Here is a 16,762-nt window from a genome sequence, read left to right on the forward strand (position 1 = left end):
CTCTTGGCCGAGCACCAGATTGGGAAGACTAGAGAAGAAAACAAAAAATGTTATGTCTTTGGATGTAGGCATTTGTTTGCTGTGTGTGGTCTGCAGAACATTGTTTTCTATGTGTTGTGTGTAGTGTGATGTTGTGTTTCTGCGTTTGATGCAAAAATCTTACCAATTGTGAGCCCACTCCAGGTGTCTGTCCACCCCTTCCTTCTTCTTCTGGGAGCTCCTCTTCATCTTGTGATTTCTGTTTTGAAATAAAAGGCAATGAATAGACATATATTACAGAGATGATGGATTTTGGAAATAAAAACTTACCGTCAAACTCTGACGATGCGAGGGAGGGCTCCCAGAAGAAGATGTGCTGTCTTCCTGCTGGCCAGACTCCATGCCTGTGGGTGGTGTTACTGCTGCTGCCATTGCTGCTGCTGCTGCTGCTGCATCTCTTGGGCGGCTGTTGAATAAAGAGAAACAAAGGGCCAATGAATATCTTGATATTCCATGGCCCTAGTTTGGAGGAATGGGGGATTTGATAATTACCGTCTCTCATCTGCTGCCTGACTCCCCTCCCATTGTTCAGCATGCTGCTCCAATTGGGGTGGTGGTGGTGCTGATGGTGCTGCTGCAGATGTCTCCTGCCTTCTCCTGCTCCTGGTTCTTGGCTTGGGTGGCATGTTGGGTGTGGCTGAGGGTCCCACTGTCTTGCTTTTATATATGTCTTGTGGGCAGAGCTACTGAGCATGCTCAGACCAAAAAAACCGGATCCGGCCACCGGATCTGGCTGTCGCCGGATCAGGCGCATTGCGGCGCTCATAGGCTTTCATTGTGTGAAAAAGCCGGACACGCCGGATCCGGCGTGTCCAGCTTTTTCGCCGGAGACAAAAAACGTTACAGTAGCCGTTTTTTCCAGACACCGGATTGCGACACATTGCCGGATCCGGCGAAAACCAGATGAAACGCATGGCCATCCGGCTCGATCCGACTCTAATGCAAGTCAATGGGGGGAAACCGGATCTGGCATTGCATTTCGCCGGATCCGGTTTTTGTCAAAAGCGCCGGATCGCGCCTGACGGCGAAAACCTGATGTGTGAAAGAGGCCTTATGTGCCGGGTTTTTTTTCGTGGCCAAAAAGGATGGTTCATTAAGGCCTTGTATTGATTATCGTGCCCTCAACAAAATTACTATTAAATATCAGTATCTGTTACCCCTGATCTCGGATCCATTCTCCAGAGTTAAAGGTGCTTGCTGGTTTACCAAGCTTGACCTCAGGGGGGCGTATAATCTTATCCGCATTAAGCATGGGGATGAATGGAAGACGGCGTTTAATACTCCAGAGGGACATTTTGAGTACCTGGTGATGCCTTTTGGGCTCACTAATGCCCCTTCTGTCTTCCAGTGCTTCATGAACGACATTTTCCGAGACTTTGTGGATACATTTTTGATTATCTATCTGGATGATATTTTGATCTTCTCAAAGGATTGGGATTCTCATGTGGAACATGTTCGGACTGTGTTCCGGATCTTGAGGGAGAATTCCCTGTATGTCAAAGGATCGAAAAGCCTTTTTGGGGTACAGAGGATTTCATTTTTGGGATTTATTTTGTCTCCGTCAACTATTGAAATGGACCCGGCCAAGGTACAGGCCATTTATGATTGGGTTCAGCCCACTTCTTTGAAGGCCCTCCAGAAGTTTTTGGGTTTTGCTAATTTTTATCGGAAATTTATAGCAAAATTTTCTAGTATTGCCAAGCCATTGACTGATCTGACTAAGAAGGGTGCTGATGTGTTGAATTGGTCACCGGAGGCTGTTTCTTCCTTTCAGGAGCTGAAGCGAAGATTCACTTCTGCCCCGGTTTTGCGGCAACCTGATGTCTCACTCCCATTCCAGGTAGAGGTGGACGCTTCTGAGATTGGTGCAGGAGCTGTTTTGTCCCAAAAGGATCCTGTAACATCTAAAATGAATCCCTGTGCTTTCTTTTCCCGAAAGTTCTCTCCATCTGAATGTAACTATGATGTGGGGAATTGGGAACTGTTAGCCATGAAATGGGCATTTGAGGAGTGAAGACATTGGTTGGAGGGAGCAAAACATCAAGTCGTGGTCCTCAATGACCACAAGAATTTGATTTACCTAGAGTCGGCCAAACGCTTGAAGCCTAGACAGGCTAGGTGGGCCTTGTTTTTTACACGTTTTGATTTTGTGGTCTCTTTTCTTCCTGGCACTAAGAATGTCAAGGCTGACACTCCCTCTAGGAGCTTCTTTGCTGATTCTCCTGTGGTGACCAAGCCTGCTACCATCTTAGGCGAAGGGGTAGTTCTTTCTGCCATCTCGCCCGATTTGAGACGTGCTCTGGAAGAGTTCCAGGAGGACAAACCAGAGCGTTGTCCCAGTGGAAAGTTGTATGTTCCTGACAAGTGGAAGAAGAGAGTGATGTCTGAAGTTCATTGCTCTGCATTGGCTGGCACTGGCAATAGAGATCTGGTGAGTCGGTCTTTTTCGTGGCCCGCCTTGTCTCGTGATGTCAGGAATTTTGTGCAGTCCTGTGGGACTTGCTCCCGGTCTAAACCTTGTTCTCGCTCTAGTGGGTTGTTGATGTCTTTGCCGGTCCCCAGGAGGCCATGGACCCATATTTCAATGGATTTCATCTCTGATATGCCTGTCTCTCATAGAATGACTGTTATTTGGGTGATTTGTGATAGGTTCTCTAAGATGGTTCATCTTGTACCACTCCCTAAGTTGCCATCTTCCACTGAGTTGGTGCCCCTGTTTTTGCAACAGGTGGTTCGCTTGCACGGGATTCCTGAGAACATTGTATCTGACGGAGGAGTTCAGTTTGTCTAGATTTTGGAGGACTTTCTGTTCCAAGCTGGGAATTCAGTTGTCCTTCTCCTCTGATTTTCACCCTCAGACCAATGGGCAGATGGAGAGAACAAACCAGACCTTGGAGTCGTATTTGAGATGTTTTATTTCCGCTGATCAGGATGATTGGGTTTCATTTTTGCCCTTGGCCGAATTTGCTTTAAATAATAGAGCTAGTTCTGCCACTTTGATGTCACCATTTTTTTGTAACTTTGGGTTTCATCCTTGATTTTCTTCAGGGCAGGTGGAGCCTTTTGCCTGCCCAGGTGTTGACACTGTGGTGGAGAGATTGCACCAGATCTGGGACCAAGTGGTGATAAGTTATCTCTCTCCCAGGAAAAGGCCCAGCGGTTTTCCAACCGACATAGGACCATTGGTCCCCAGTTTAAGCTTGGTGATATGATTTGGTTATCATCCAAAAATATCGCTATGAAGGTGGCTTCTCCTAAGTTTAAGCCTAGATTTATTGGACCTTACTAGATTTTGGAGATTATTAATCCGGTCTCTTTTCGTTTGGCTCTTCCTGTCACATTTAAAATCCATAATGTGTTTCATAAGTCCTTGTTGAAGAGGTGTTGTGAGTTCATTTTCCCCTTCGTCACTGAGGTCTGGTGAACTCCCTATTCTGGTAAAGGAAGGTAATGAGCCTGATTATCAGGCACCTGAGGCTAATGAGGATGACTGGCTGAGTGGAGTCACTGACTGGATATAAGGCTGCCGACGCCCTTCTGCCCTGCAGGTGATTTCTCTGTGGACTTCTAGGACACCAGTCTGATTCCTGCTTCCCTAAAGCTAAGTTTTCTGCTTTGCCTGTTTGCATTTATGTTTTTTTTTTGTTTTCCTTGCTTTTCTGGATTCTGCCATTCCCTGCTGGGATGAGCTGAATCTCCTTTTGCCGGTTGCTCTGTCTTCAGAATATTCCTGAGTACTGACAGCTTTTTTGAAGCCTAGCGTCTTCAGGGCCTTTTTCACTGTCAGTCTGTTGGCTCTTATTTTCATAGGGTTTTTCATGGATTGCAGACAGCAGCCTTCCTGTCCTTTCCTATCTAGGTAGTTTGGGCCCCGTCTTTGCTCAGTCTATCTTTCTGTCTGTGTTAGTGTTGTCATCTTGCTTCACCGTCATTATATGTTGGGGGCTGCCTATTGCTTTGGGGTCTGCTCTGGGGCAGTTTAGATTTCCCCTTTCTTTCTTTAGGCCTATTTAATTCTCCGGCTGTGATCGAGGGGTCTAGGGCATCGTAGGAACCCCCCACGGCTACTGTTAGTTGTTGTGATAGGATCAGGGGTCTGCAATCCGATAGTTGCCAATCTCTCTGGTTTTCTGGACTTAGCTAGCAGTTCTGTTTTTGCCTCCTACGGTGATTCAATCATAACAAGAGGTTTGTTGAACCAGTAGTTCCTGGGGTGGCACCTCCGGACCCTGTATTGGTTGAAGGTAACATGGAATATGAGGTAGAGAAGATACTGGATTCCCGTCTGGCTAGACGGAGACTCCAGTATTTGGTTAAGTGAAAGGGTTATGGTCAGGAGGATAATTCCTGGGTCTCTGCCTCTGATATTCATGCCAAAAGATTGGTGCGTGCCTTTCATCGAGCTCACCCTGATCGCCCTGGTGGCGTGGATGAGGGTTCAGTGACCCCTCCGCAAGGGGGAGGTACTGTTGTGAGTTCATTTTCCCCTTCACCATTGAGGTCTGATGAACTCCCTCTTCTGGTGAAGGAAGGTAGTGAGGCTGATTACCAAATACCTGTGCAGGATGATGATGACTGGGTGACTGGAATTGCTGACTGGATATAAGGCAGCCGACGCCCTTCTGCCTTGTGGGTGATTTCTCTGAGGGATTCTAGGAGACCAATCTGATTCCAGCTCCTCAAAAGATAAGTTTTCTGCTCTGCTTTTTGCATTTGTGTTTTGGTTTTGCGTTGCCTTGATTTTCTGGATTTCTGCCATTCCCAGCTGGGGTGAGTTGAATTCCTTTTTGCTCTGTCTTCAGAAAATACCTGAGTACTGATATAGTCTTTTTGAAGCCTAGTGTCTTCAGGGCTTTTTTTCCCTATCAGTCTGTTGGCTCTTGTTTTGATAGGGTTTTGGGCAGATTGCAGACAGCAGCTTTTCTATCCTGTCCTATTTAGTTAGCTTGGGCCCCATCATTTGCTCAGCCTATCTTTCTATCTGTGTGAGTGGTTTTTCATCTTGCTTCACCGTCATTATATGTTGGGGGCTGCCTATTGCTTTGGGGTCTGCTCTGGGGCAGTTTAGATTTCCCTTTCTGTCTTTAGGCTATTTAGTTCTCCAGCTGTGATCGAAGGGTCTAGGGCACCGTAGGAACCCCCCACGGCTACTGCTAGTTGTTGTTGATAGGTTCAGGGGTCTGCAATCCGATAGCTGCCAACTTCTCTGGTTTTCTGGACTTAGCTAGTATTTCTGTTTTTGCCTTCTACGGTGACTCATTCATAACAGCTAACTGATTGGCTGCTGTCAATCCGATCATGGGACCCCATTCAGGCCGCATTGTCTCAGGAAAATGATGTCTGAAGTAAGTCTCAGGCATAGTAGTTACTTGCGAGCTGGTATCAACTAGGTAGTGGATAGCCCAACCATCCATTTCAGCCTAAACAAGAGGACTTGAAGAAGCTAAACTTGTGGGACTTCTCCCTCTCCTTCTTGGTTGCTCAGGCTATGGGTAGCGCCCACCTACCATGGAGCCCACTAGTTTAATGGATGGTGTTGGAAGGGCCTTCCCTGATGCGCACATCCTGGAGCAAAATGTCCAGCGTATCCACAATTGAAACAGGTCGGCGGCCCCTCTATGCTATACATTTTCAGCCCAGGCGAGGCTCTGGACCAGTTCTGGCCTCAGAGGAGTCCAGGGGTGCTGGAGGTTTCTTTTTCAGGTCAGATAACTGCTATCGCAGGTCATAGATTTCCTTCCGAAGCTCTCTCACCCAGCCTGGATCAGTCGCCAATGGACGGACACCTCTCCGCTCTGGACCTTCCCTGCTGGGACTGTCACCCTCTACTCTTGCTCACGTGCGTGTGCTTCGGCCCCTACTTCCAAAAAGGACATGCGCAGATTAACCTGCAAGAGCTCCCGCAAGGCTTGTTTTAACAGCGTGTCTCTAAAGCCTGCTACTAGGTGATACCTCAGAAGTTTGTCAAGGTGTCCTACACCTATGCCATCTCACTTAGCAGTCGCGGCATGGATATCCTGCAGCGCGTTCATGTACTGGGTCACGGATTCCCCCTCCCTTTGGACATGGCTAAACAAGCACATGCGCAATTCTCCAACATCCGTGGGGTCTCCATGCATTTCTTCTAGAACTTTTAGTACTTTTGCAAAGGTATCTCGTTCGTTTGGGGGCCGGAACATGATAGAGCTCCTTGCTTCTCAGTCCAGGGTCATCATAGCAATCTCTACCTCCATTGCGGGGGTCATGGAGTGCATCCTCAGCATGCCCCTGACCTGCCCAGTCCAGTCCCATAGCAGAGTGTTGCTCCCTGTAAACTTTGGGATGTTGCTCAGCATTGCCCCCAGTGGTATAATAGCCCTTAGGGCACCCATGACTTCTTGTTCTGTCCCCTCTGTGCTTGTAGACTGCATCCTGCTGACTACGCCAAATGTGAGCAGGTTGCGGGATGCATTGACAGACGGAAGGCAGAGCAAGGGTTAATAACTTTACATGAACAGGGAATACTCCACACAGGGAGGTAAAAGGTTAACAGGGGTGTAAGCAGTTCAAAATATAAACAGTATGCAGAGTTAAAGAAGAGCAGAAAGGGTATCATAGTTCTTGTTGGGTCACTTATCTGTCAGACATTCAACTATTAAGACTCCAAAGAAAGAAAACTGTTATATTTCTCTTAGAGTGTTCTTAACACTCAAGCTATATTCAAACGAATGTATTTTTGGCTCTAGTGCGGTCCGTGGAAGAAACTGACATCACTCAGGCAGGACTCAGACCAATCTTATTCAATTATGCTGTTCAAATTACCTTTTTTTTTATTTGGACTGAATGAAAAAAATGTACTATTCTCTTGTGTATTTTGGATGTGTCCCACTTATTCATGTCTATGGGTGTTCAAAATAAAATTCACATCCCATGGAGAACAACCATATTGCATCCAATTTTTACAAATAGATTGCAATTCTTAACAAAGGAAACTCAGATTATTTTTCTATACAATCTTGTGAACTTAGTGTCATACAACTGTGTAAATGTAGCCTTAGGCTATGTTCTTACAGAACGCATTGATTGCCACTCTCTGACTTATGAAGTTCTGCAGTGACATCTGCAGAGGGGACGTTGCAAGGTGGGAGTTTTGGGAAGCCATACATTTTATCCTTTGCATGATAAAGGGTAATGCTGGCACATACAGGGACTTCTCACAAAATTAGAATATCATCAAAAAGTTAATTTATTTCAGTTCTTCAATACAAAAAATGTAACTCATATATTATATAGAGTCATTACAAACAAAGTAATCTATTTCAAGTGTTTATTTCTTTTAATGTTGATTATTATGGCTTACAGCCAATGAAAACCCAAAAGTCATTATCTCAGTAAATTAGACTACTTTATAACACCAGCTTGAAAAATTATTTTAACCCCTTTCTGACATCTGACTTACTATCCCATCCAGGTGACCCAGGCCTGTATGACTGTGGATGGGATAGTACGTCATTGCGATCAGCAGCGCTCACGGGGGGAGCGCAGCTGATTGCGGGTGGGTGTCAGCTGATTATCACAGCTGACACATGGCACTATGTTCCAGAAGTTGTCAGTGACCGCTCCCGGCATTTTAATCCCCAGCACATTGCGATCAAACATGATCGCATTGTGCCAGTGATATAGGGAAGCATCATGCATGGAGGGGGCTTCCTGCGTGCTTCCCGGAGACCCTCAGAACAACGTGATGTGATCATGTGGTTCTGAGGGCCTCCTCCCTGCTGGCCCCCGGATCCAAGATGGCAACGGGGTCCTTTCGGTTCCTGCAGGGAGGTGGCTTGTCAGTGCCTGCTGTGAGCAGGCATCGGCAAGCCTCCCGCACTGCTTGTCAGATCGCTGATCTGACACAGTGTTGTGCAAAGTGTCAGATCAGTGATCTGACAATATACAGTGATGTCCCACCAAGGGACAAAGTAAAAAAAGAAAAAAAATGTAACGTAATTTAAAGAAAATCCTAAATAAAGAAAAAAAAATATTCCCCAATAAATTAATTTCTTTATGTAAATTAAAAAACAATAAAAGTACACATATTTAGTATCCCTTCATCCGTAACGACCTGCCCTATAAAACTGTCCCACTAGTCAACCCCTTTAGTGAACCCTTTAAAAAATCAAGGTAAAAAAATCATTATCCTCATACCGCCGAACAAAAAGTGGAATAACACGCAATCAAAACAACAGATATAGCTAAACATGATACTACTGAAAACATGATCTTGTCCCGCAAAAAATGAGCCATAACACAGCATCATCAGCAAAAAAATAAAAAAGTTATAGCTCGCAGAAAAAAGCAATGCAAAAATAATTATTTTTTATATAAAATTATTTTTATTGTATAAAAGCACCAAAACATAGAAAAATTATATAAATGAGGTATCATTGTAATTGTACTGACCTGAAGAATAAAACTGCTTTATCAATTTTACCACACATGGAATGGTATAAAGGCCCCCAAAAGAAATTCAGGAATTGCTAGTTTTTGTTCTTTCTGCCTCCCAAAAATCAGAATAAAAAGCGATCAAAAAATGTCACGTGCCTGAAAATGGTACCAATAAAAACGTCAACTCGTCCCGCAAAAAATATGACCTCATATGATTCTGTGGACCCAAAATATAGAAAAATTGTAGCTCTCAAAATGTGGTGATGCAAAAACTATTTTTTTGCAATAAAAAGCGTCTTTTAGCGTGTGACAGCTGCCAAACATAAAAACCTGCTTTAAAAACCTGCTTTAACCCCTTCCTGACATGAGACGTACTATCCCGTCCACGGTACCCGGGCCCGTATGACCGGGGACGGGATAGTACGTCTACCGCGATCAGCGGCGCCCACGTGGTGAGCGCCGCTGATCGCGGCCGGGTGTCAGCTGATTATCACAGCTGACACCCGGCACTACGTGTCAGGGGCGGTCACGGACCGCCCCCGACACGTTAACCCCTTGCACACCGCGATCAAACATGATCGCGGTGTACCGGGGGTTAAAGGGAAGCATCGGCAGGGAGGGGGCTCCCTCCGTGCTTCCCTGAGCCCCCCACGGCAGCGCAATGTGCAGCGCTGCTGCGGGGGGCTCCTTTCCTCCAGGCCCCCGAATCCAAGATGGCGACAGGGGCCTTCGGGGGCCTGGGGAAGCTGGCTTCCTCAGTGCCTGCAAAGCGCAGGCATGAGGAAGCCTTGTGCACTGCCTGTGACAGATTGCTGATCTGTCACAGTGATCTGTGATGTGACAGATCAGCGATCTGTCACAGGACAGTGATGTCCCACCTGGGACTATGTAATAAAGTAAAAAAAAAATTAAAAAGAAGTGTAAAAATAAATTTAAAAAAATCGCCAAATAAATTAGTAAAAAAAAAAAAAATAGTCCCCAATAAATTCATTTTTTGAAAATAATAAAAAAAAAAAACAATAAAAGTACACATATTAGGTATCGCCGCGTCCGTAACGACCTGCCCTATAAAACTGTCCCATTAGTTAACCCCTTTAGCGAACCCCTTAAAAAATAAAAATAAAAAACGAAGCAAAAAATAATGATTTATTATCATACCGCCAAACAAAAAGTGCAATAACGCGCGATCAAAAAGACGCATATAAATATCCATGGTACCGCTGAAAACGTCATCTTGTCCCGCAAAAAACAAGCCACCACACAGCATCATCAGCGAAAAAATAAAAAAGTTATAACTCGCAGAATAAAGCGATGCAAAAATAATTATTTTTTATATAAAATAGTTTGCATTGCATAAAACCGACAAAAACATAAAAAAACGACCTAAATGAGGTATCGCTGTAACCGTACTGACCCGAAGAATAAAACCGCTTTATCAATTTTACCGCACGCGGAACGGTGTAAACGCACCCCCCCAAAAGAAATTCATGAAAACGCTGGTTTTTGTTCATTCTGCGTCCCAAAAATCGGAATAAAAGCGATCAAAAAATTTTACGTGCCCGAAAATGGTACCAATAAAAACGTCAACTCGTCCCGCAAAAAATAAGACCTCACATGACTCGGTGGGTCAAAATAAGGAAAAATTATAGCTCTCAATATGTGGTGATGCAAAAACTATTTTTACAATAAAAAGCGTCTTTTAGCGTGCGACAGCCGCCAAACATAAAAACCGCCATAAATAGTAAATCAAACCCCCCGTTATCACCCCCTTAGTTAGGGAAAAATAATAAAATAAAAAAATGTATTTATTTCCATTTTTCCATTAGGGTTAGGGCTAGGGTTAGGGCTAGGGGTGTGTTGGGGTAGGGTTGGGGTAGGGTTAGGGCTAGGGTTAGGGCTAGGGTTAGGGCTAGGGTTAGGGGCGTGTTGGGGTTCGGGTTGGAGTTAGAATTGGGGGTTTCCACTGTTTGGGCACATCAGGGGCTCTCCAAATGCAACATGGCGTCTGATCTCAATTCCAGCCAATTCTGAGTTGAAAAAGTCAAATGGTGCTCCTTCCCTTCCAAGCTCTGCTATGCGCCCAAACAGTGTTTTACCCCCACATGTAGGGTAGCAGCCTACTCAGGACAAATTGCAAAACAATTTTTGGGGTCCAATTTCTCCTGTTACCATTAGGAAAATAAAAAATTGGGGGCAAAAATATCATTTTTGTGGAAAAAAATGATTTTTTTATTTTCACATCCGAGTGTTATAAACTTCTGTGAAGCACTTGGGGGTTCAAAGTGCTCACCACAAATCTAGATAAGTTCCGTGGGGGGTCTAGTGTCCAAAATGGGGTCACTTGTGGGGAGTTTCAATAGTTTAGGTACATCAGGGGCTCTCCAAACGCACATGACACCCGCAGACCATTCCATCAAAGTCTGCATTCCAAAACGTCACTACTTCCCTTCCGAGCCCCGACGTGTGCCCATACAGTAGTTTTCTCCCACATATGGGGTAGCAGCGTACTCAGGACAAATTGGACAACAACTTTTGGGGTCCAATTTCTCCTGGTACCCTTGGGAAAATAAAAAAATGGTGACTAAAAGATCATGTTTGTGGAAAAAATACGAATTTTTAATTTTCACTCCCGGGCATTGTAAACTTCTGTGAAGCACTGGGGGGGTCAAAGTGCTCACCACACATCTAGATAAGTTCCTTGGGGGGTCTAGTTTACAAAATGGTGTCATTTGTGGGGGGTTTCCACTGTTTAGGTACATTAGGGGCTCTCCAAAGGCAACATGACACCCGCAGACCATTCCATCAAAGTCTGCATTCCAAAACGTCACTACTTCCCTTCCGAGCCCCGACGTGTGCCCATACAGTAGTTTTCTCCCACATATGGGGTAGCAGCGTACTCAGGACAAATTGGACAACAACTTTTGGGGTCCAATTTCTCCTGGTACCCTTGGGAAAATAAAAAAATGGTGACTAAAAGATCATGTTTGTGGAAAAAATACGAATTTTTTATTTTCACGCCCGGGCGTTGTAAACTTCTGTGAAGCACTGGGGGGTCAAAGTGCTCACCACACATCTAGATCAGTTCCTTGGGGGGTCTAGTTTACAAAATGGTGTCATTTGTGGGGGGTTTCCACTGTTTAGGTACATTAGGGGCTCTCCAAAGGCAACATGACACCCGCAGACCATTCCATCAAAGTCTGCATTCCAAAACGTCACTACTTCCCTTCCGAGCCCCGACGTGTGCCCATACAGTAGTTTTCTCCCACATATGGGGTAGCAGCGTACTCAGGACAAATTGGACAACAACTTTTGGGGTCCAATTTCTCCTGGTACCCTTGGGAAAATAAAAAAATGGTGACTAAAAGATCATGTTTGTGGAAAAAATACGAATTTTTTATTTTCACGCCCGGGCGTTGTAAACTTCTGTGAAGCACTGGGGGGGTCAAAGTGCTCACCACACATCTAGATAAGTTCCTTGGGGGGTCTAGTTTACAAAATGGTGTCATATGTGGGGGGTTTCCACTGTTTAGGTACATTAGGGGCTCTCCAAAGGCAACATGACACCCGCAGACCATTCCATCAAAGTCTGCATTCCAAAACGTCACTACTTCCCTTCCGAGCCCCGACGTGTGCCCATACAGTAGTTTTCTCCCACATATGGGGTATCAGCATACTCAGGACAAATTGGACAACAACTTTTGGGGTCCAATTTCTCCTGGTACCCTTGGGAAAATAAAAAAATGGTGACTAAAAGATCATGTTTGTGGAAAAAATACGAATTTTTTATTTTCACGCCCGGGCGTTGTAAACTTCTGTGAAGCACTGGGGGGGTCAAAGTGCTCACCACACATCTAGATAAGTTCCTTAGGGGGTCTAGTTTCCAAAATGGTGTCATTTGTGGGGGGGTTCCACTGTTTTGGTACATCAGGAGTTTTCCAAACGCGACATGGTGTCCGATCTCAATTCCAGCCAAAAACGTCAAATGGCGCTGCTTCCCTTCCGAGCTCTGCCATGCGCCCAAATAGTGGTTTACCCCCACATGTGGGGTATCAGCGTACTCAGGACAAATTGCACAATAACTTTTAGGGTCCTGTTACCCTTGGAAAAATAAGAATTGAGGGTGAAAAGATCATTTTTGTGGAAAAAATATGATTTTTTAATTGTATGGCTTTATGTTATAAACTTCTGTGAAGCCCATGGGGGTTCAAAGTTCTCACCACATATCTAGATAAGTTCCTTAGGGGGTCTAGTTTCCAAAATGGTGTCATTTGTGGGGGGTTTCCACTGTTTTGGTACATCAGGGGTTTTCCAAACGCGACATGGTGTCCGATCTCAATTCCAGCCAAAAACGTCAAATGGCGCTGCTTCCCTTCCGAGCTCTGCCATGCGCCCAAATAGTGGTTTACCCCCACATGTGGGGTATCAGCGTACTCAGGACAAATTGCACAATAACTTTTAGGGTCCTGTTACCCTTGGAAAAATAAGAATTGAGGGTGAAAAGATCATTTTTGTTGAAAAAATATGATTTTTTAATTGTATGGCTTTATGTTATAAACTTCTGTGAAGCCCATGGGGGTTCAAAGTTCTCACCACACATCTAGATGAGTTCCTTAGGGGGTCTATTTTCCAAAATGGTGTCATTTGTGGGGGGTTTCCACTGTTTTGGTACATCAGGGGTTTTCCAAACGCGACATGGTGTCCGATCTCAATTCCAGCCAAAAACGTCAAATGGCGCTGCTTCCCTTCCGAGCTCTGCCATGCGCCCAAATAGTGGTTTACCCCCACATGTGGGGTATCAGCGTACTCAGGACAAATTGCACAATAACTTTTAGGGTCCTGCTACCCTTGGGAAAATAAAAATTGGGGTGAAAAGATCATTTTTGTGGAAAAAATATGATTTTTTAATTGTACCGCTGTACGTTATAAACTTCTGTAAAGCCCTTGTGGGTTCAAAGTTCTCACCACATATCTAGATAAGTTCCTTGGGGGGTCTAGTTTCCAAAATGGGGTCACTTGTAGGGGGTTTCCACTGTTTAGGTACATCAGGGACTCTCCAAACGTGACATGGCGTCCAATCTGAATTCCAGCCAATTTTGCATTGAAAAAGTCAAACGGCGCTCCTTCCATTCTGAGCTCTGCCATGCGCCGAAACAGTCGTTCCCCCCCACATATCAGGTATCTGCGTACTCAGGACAAATTGCACAATAACTTTTGCAGTTCAATTTCTCCTGTTACCCTTGGTAAAATAAAAAAAATTGAACCTGAAGTATTTTTTTTATGAAAAAAAGTTAGATGTTCATTTTTTTTTAAATATTCAAAAAAATTCCTGTGACGCACCTAAAGGGTTAATAAACTTCTTGAATGTGGTTTTGAGCACCTTAAGGGGTGCAGTTTTTAGAATGGTGTCACTTTTGGGTATTTTCTATCATATAGACCCCTCAAAGTGGCTTCAAATGTGATGTGGTCCTAAAAATAAAATGGTGTTGTAAAAATGAGAAATCGCTGGTCAACTTTTAACCCTTATAACTTCCTAACAAAAAAAAATTTTGGTTCCAAAATTGTGCTGATGTAAAGTAAACATGTGGGAAATGTTAGCTATCAAGTTTTTTGTGTGCCGTATCTCTGTGATTTAAGGGCATAAAAATTCAAAGTTGGAAAATTGCGAAATTTTCAAAATTTTCGCCAAATTTCCGTTTTTCTCACAAACGCAAGTTATTTGAACGAATTGTTACCACAAACATGAAGTACAATATGTCACGAGAAAACAATGTCAGAATCACCGGTATCCATGGAAGCGTTCGAGAGTTATGACCTCATAAAGGTACAGTGGTCAGAATTGTAAAAATTGGCCCGGTCATGAACGTGCAAACCACCCTTGGGGGTGAAGGGGTTAAATAGTAAATCAAACCCCCTTTATCACCCCCTTAGTCAGGGAAAATAATAAAATAAAAAATGTATTTATTTCCATTTTTCCCTTTGGGTTAGGGTTGGGGTTGCGATTAGGGTTAGGTTTGTGGTTAGGGTTATGGTTAGGGTTGGGATTAGGGTTAGAGGTGTGTTGGGGTTAGGGATGGAGTTATAATTGGGGGGTTTCCACTGTTTAGGCACATCAGGGGCTCTCCAAATGCAACATGGTGTTTGATCTTAATTCAAGCCTATTCTGCAATGAAAAAGTCTAATGTCTCTCCTTCCCTTCCGAGCTCTGCCATGCGCCAAAACAGTGGTTTTTTCCCACATATGGGGGTATCAGCATACTCAGGACAAATTGCACAATAACTCTTGTTGGTCAATTTCTTGTATTACCTTTGGAAAAATAAAAAATTGGAGGCCATAATATCATTTTTGTAGAAAAAAATATGTTTTTTTTATTTTAATGGCTCTATGTTATAAACTTCTGTGAAGCACTTTGGAGTTCAAAGTTCTCACCACATATCTATATAAGTTCCTTGGGGGTGTAGATTCCAAAATGGGATCACTTGTGGGGAGTTTCAAATGTTTAGGCATATCAGGGGCTCTCCAATCTTGACATGGCATCCGATCTCAATTCCAGCCAATTTTGCGTTAAAAAAGTTTAAACGGCGCTCCTTCCCTTCTGAGCTCGGCCATGCGCCCAAACAGTGGTTTACAACCACATTTGGGGTATCAGCATACTCAGGACAAATTGTGCAATAACATTTGTGGTCCAATTTCTCCTGTTACCCTTGCAAAAATAAAAAAATTGGACCAGAATTGATTTTTTTGTGTAAAAAAATTAAATGTTCATTTTTTTAAACATACCAAAATCTCCTGTGAAGCACATGAAGGGTTAATAAACTTATTGAATGAGATTTTGAGCACCTTGAGTGGTGCAGTTTTTAGAATGGTGTCACTTTTGAGTATTTTATTTCGTATAGACCCCTCAAAGTGACTTCAGATGTGATGTGGTCCCTAAAAAGAAATGGTGTTGTAAAAATGAGAAATTGCTGGTCAAATTTAAACTTTATAACTTCCTAACAAAATTTTGGTTCCAAAATTGTGCTGATGTGAAGTAGACATGTGGGTAATGGTACTTATTAAGTATTTTGTGTGACATATCACTGTGATTTAAGGGCATGCAAATTCAAAGTTGGAAAATTGTGAAATTTCCAAAATTTTAGCCAAATTTCCGTTTTTTTTCACAAATAAGCGCAAGTCATATCAAAGAAATTTTACCCCTGTCATGAAGTACAATATGTCACGACAAAACAATATCAGAAACACCGGGATCCATGGAAGCATTGCAGCGTTATTACCTCATAAAGGGACACTGGTCAGAGTTGTAAAAATTTGCCCAGTCATTCACGTGCAAACCACCCTTGGGGTAAAGGGGTTAAAATCTGAAATGTTGGCCTACTGAAATGTATGTTCAGTAAATGCACTCAGTACTTGGCAAGGGCTCATTTTGCATCAATTACTGCATCAATGCGTTGTGGCATGGAGGCAATCAGCCCGTGGCACTGCTGAGGTGTTATGGAAGCCCAGGTTGCTTTGATAGCAGCCTTCAGCTCGTCTGCATTGTTTGATCTGGTGCCTCTCATCTTCCTCTTGACAATACCCCATAGATTTTCTATGGGGTTAAGGTCAGACAAGTTTGCTAGCCAATCAAGCACAGGGATACTGTTGTTTTTAACCCAGGTATTTGTACTTTTGTCAATGTGGACAGGTGCCAAGTCCTGCTGGAGATGGAATTTCCATCTCCAAAAAGGTTGTCGGCAAAAGGAAGCACGAAGTGCTCTAAAATTTACTGGTGGATGGTTGTGCTGACTTTGGTCTTGATAAAATGCAGTAGACCTACATCAGCAGATGACATGTCTCTGCAAAACATCACTGATTGTGAAAACTTCACACTAGACCTAACACAGCTTGGATTGTGTGCCTCTCCACTCTTCCAACTCTGGGACCTTAATTTCCAAATGAAATGCAAAATGTACTTTCATCTGATAACAAAACCTTGGACCACTGAGCAACAGTCCAGGTATTTTCCTCCTTGGCCCTGGTAAGATGCTTCTGGCATTGTCTATTGCTCATGAGTGGCTTTACACAAGGAATGCGACACTTGTAGCCCATGTCCTGGATACGTCTGTGTTTGGAGGCTCTTAAAGTAATGACTCCAGCAGCAGTCCACTCCTTATGAATGTCCCCCAAATCTTTGAATGGCCATTTCTTAACAATCCTTTTAATGCTGCGGTTATCCCGATGCTTGTGCACCTTTTTCTACCACACTTTTTCCGTCCACTCAAATTTACATTAATATGCTTGGATACAGCACTCTCTGAACAGCCAGCTTCTT

Source organism: Dendrobates tinctorius, unplaced genomic scaffold, assembly GCF_039654945.1.
Source record: "Dendrobates tinctorius isolate UK_male_01 unplaced genomic scaffold, ASM3965494v1 ptg000022l, whole genome shotgun sequence".
Lineage (NCBI taxonomy): Eukaryota > Metazoa > Chordata > Amphibia > Anura > Dendrobatidae > Dendrobates > Dendrobates tinctorius.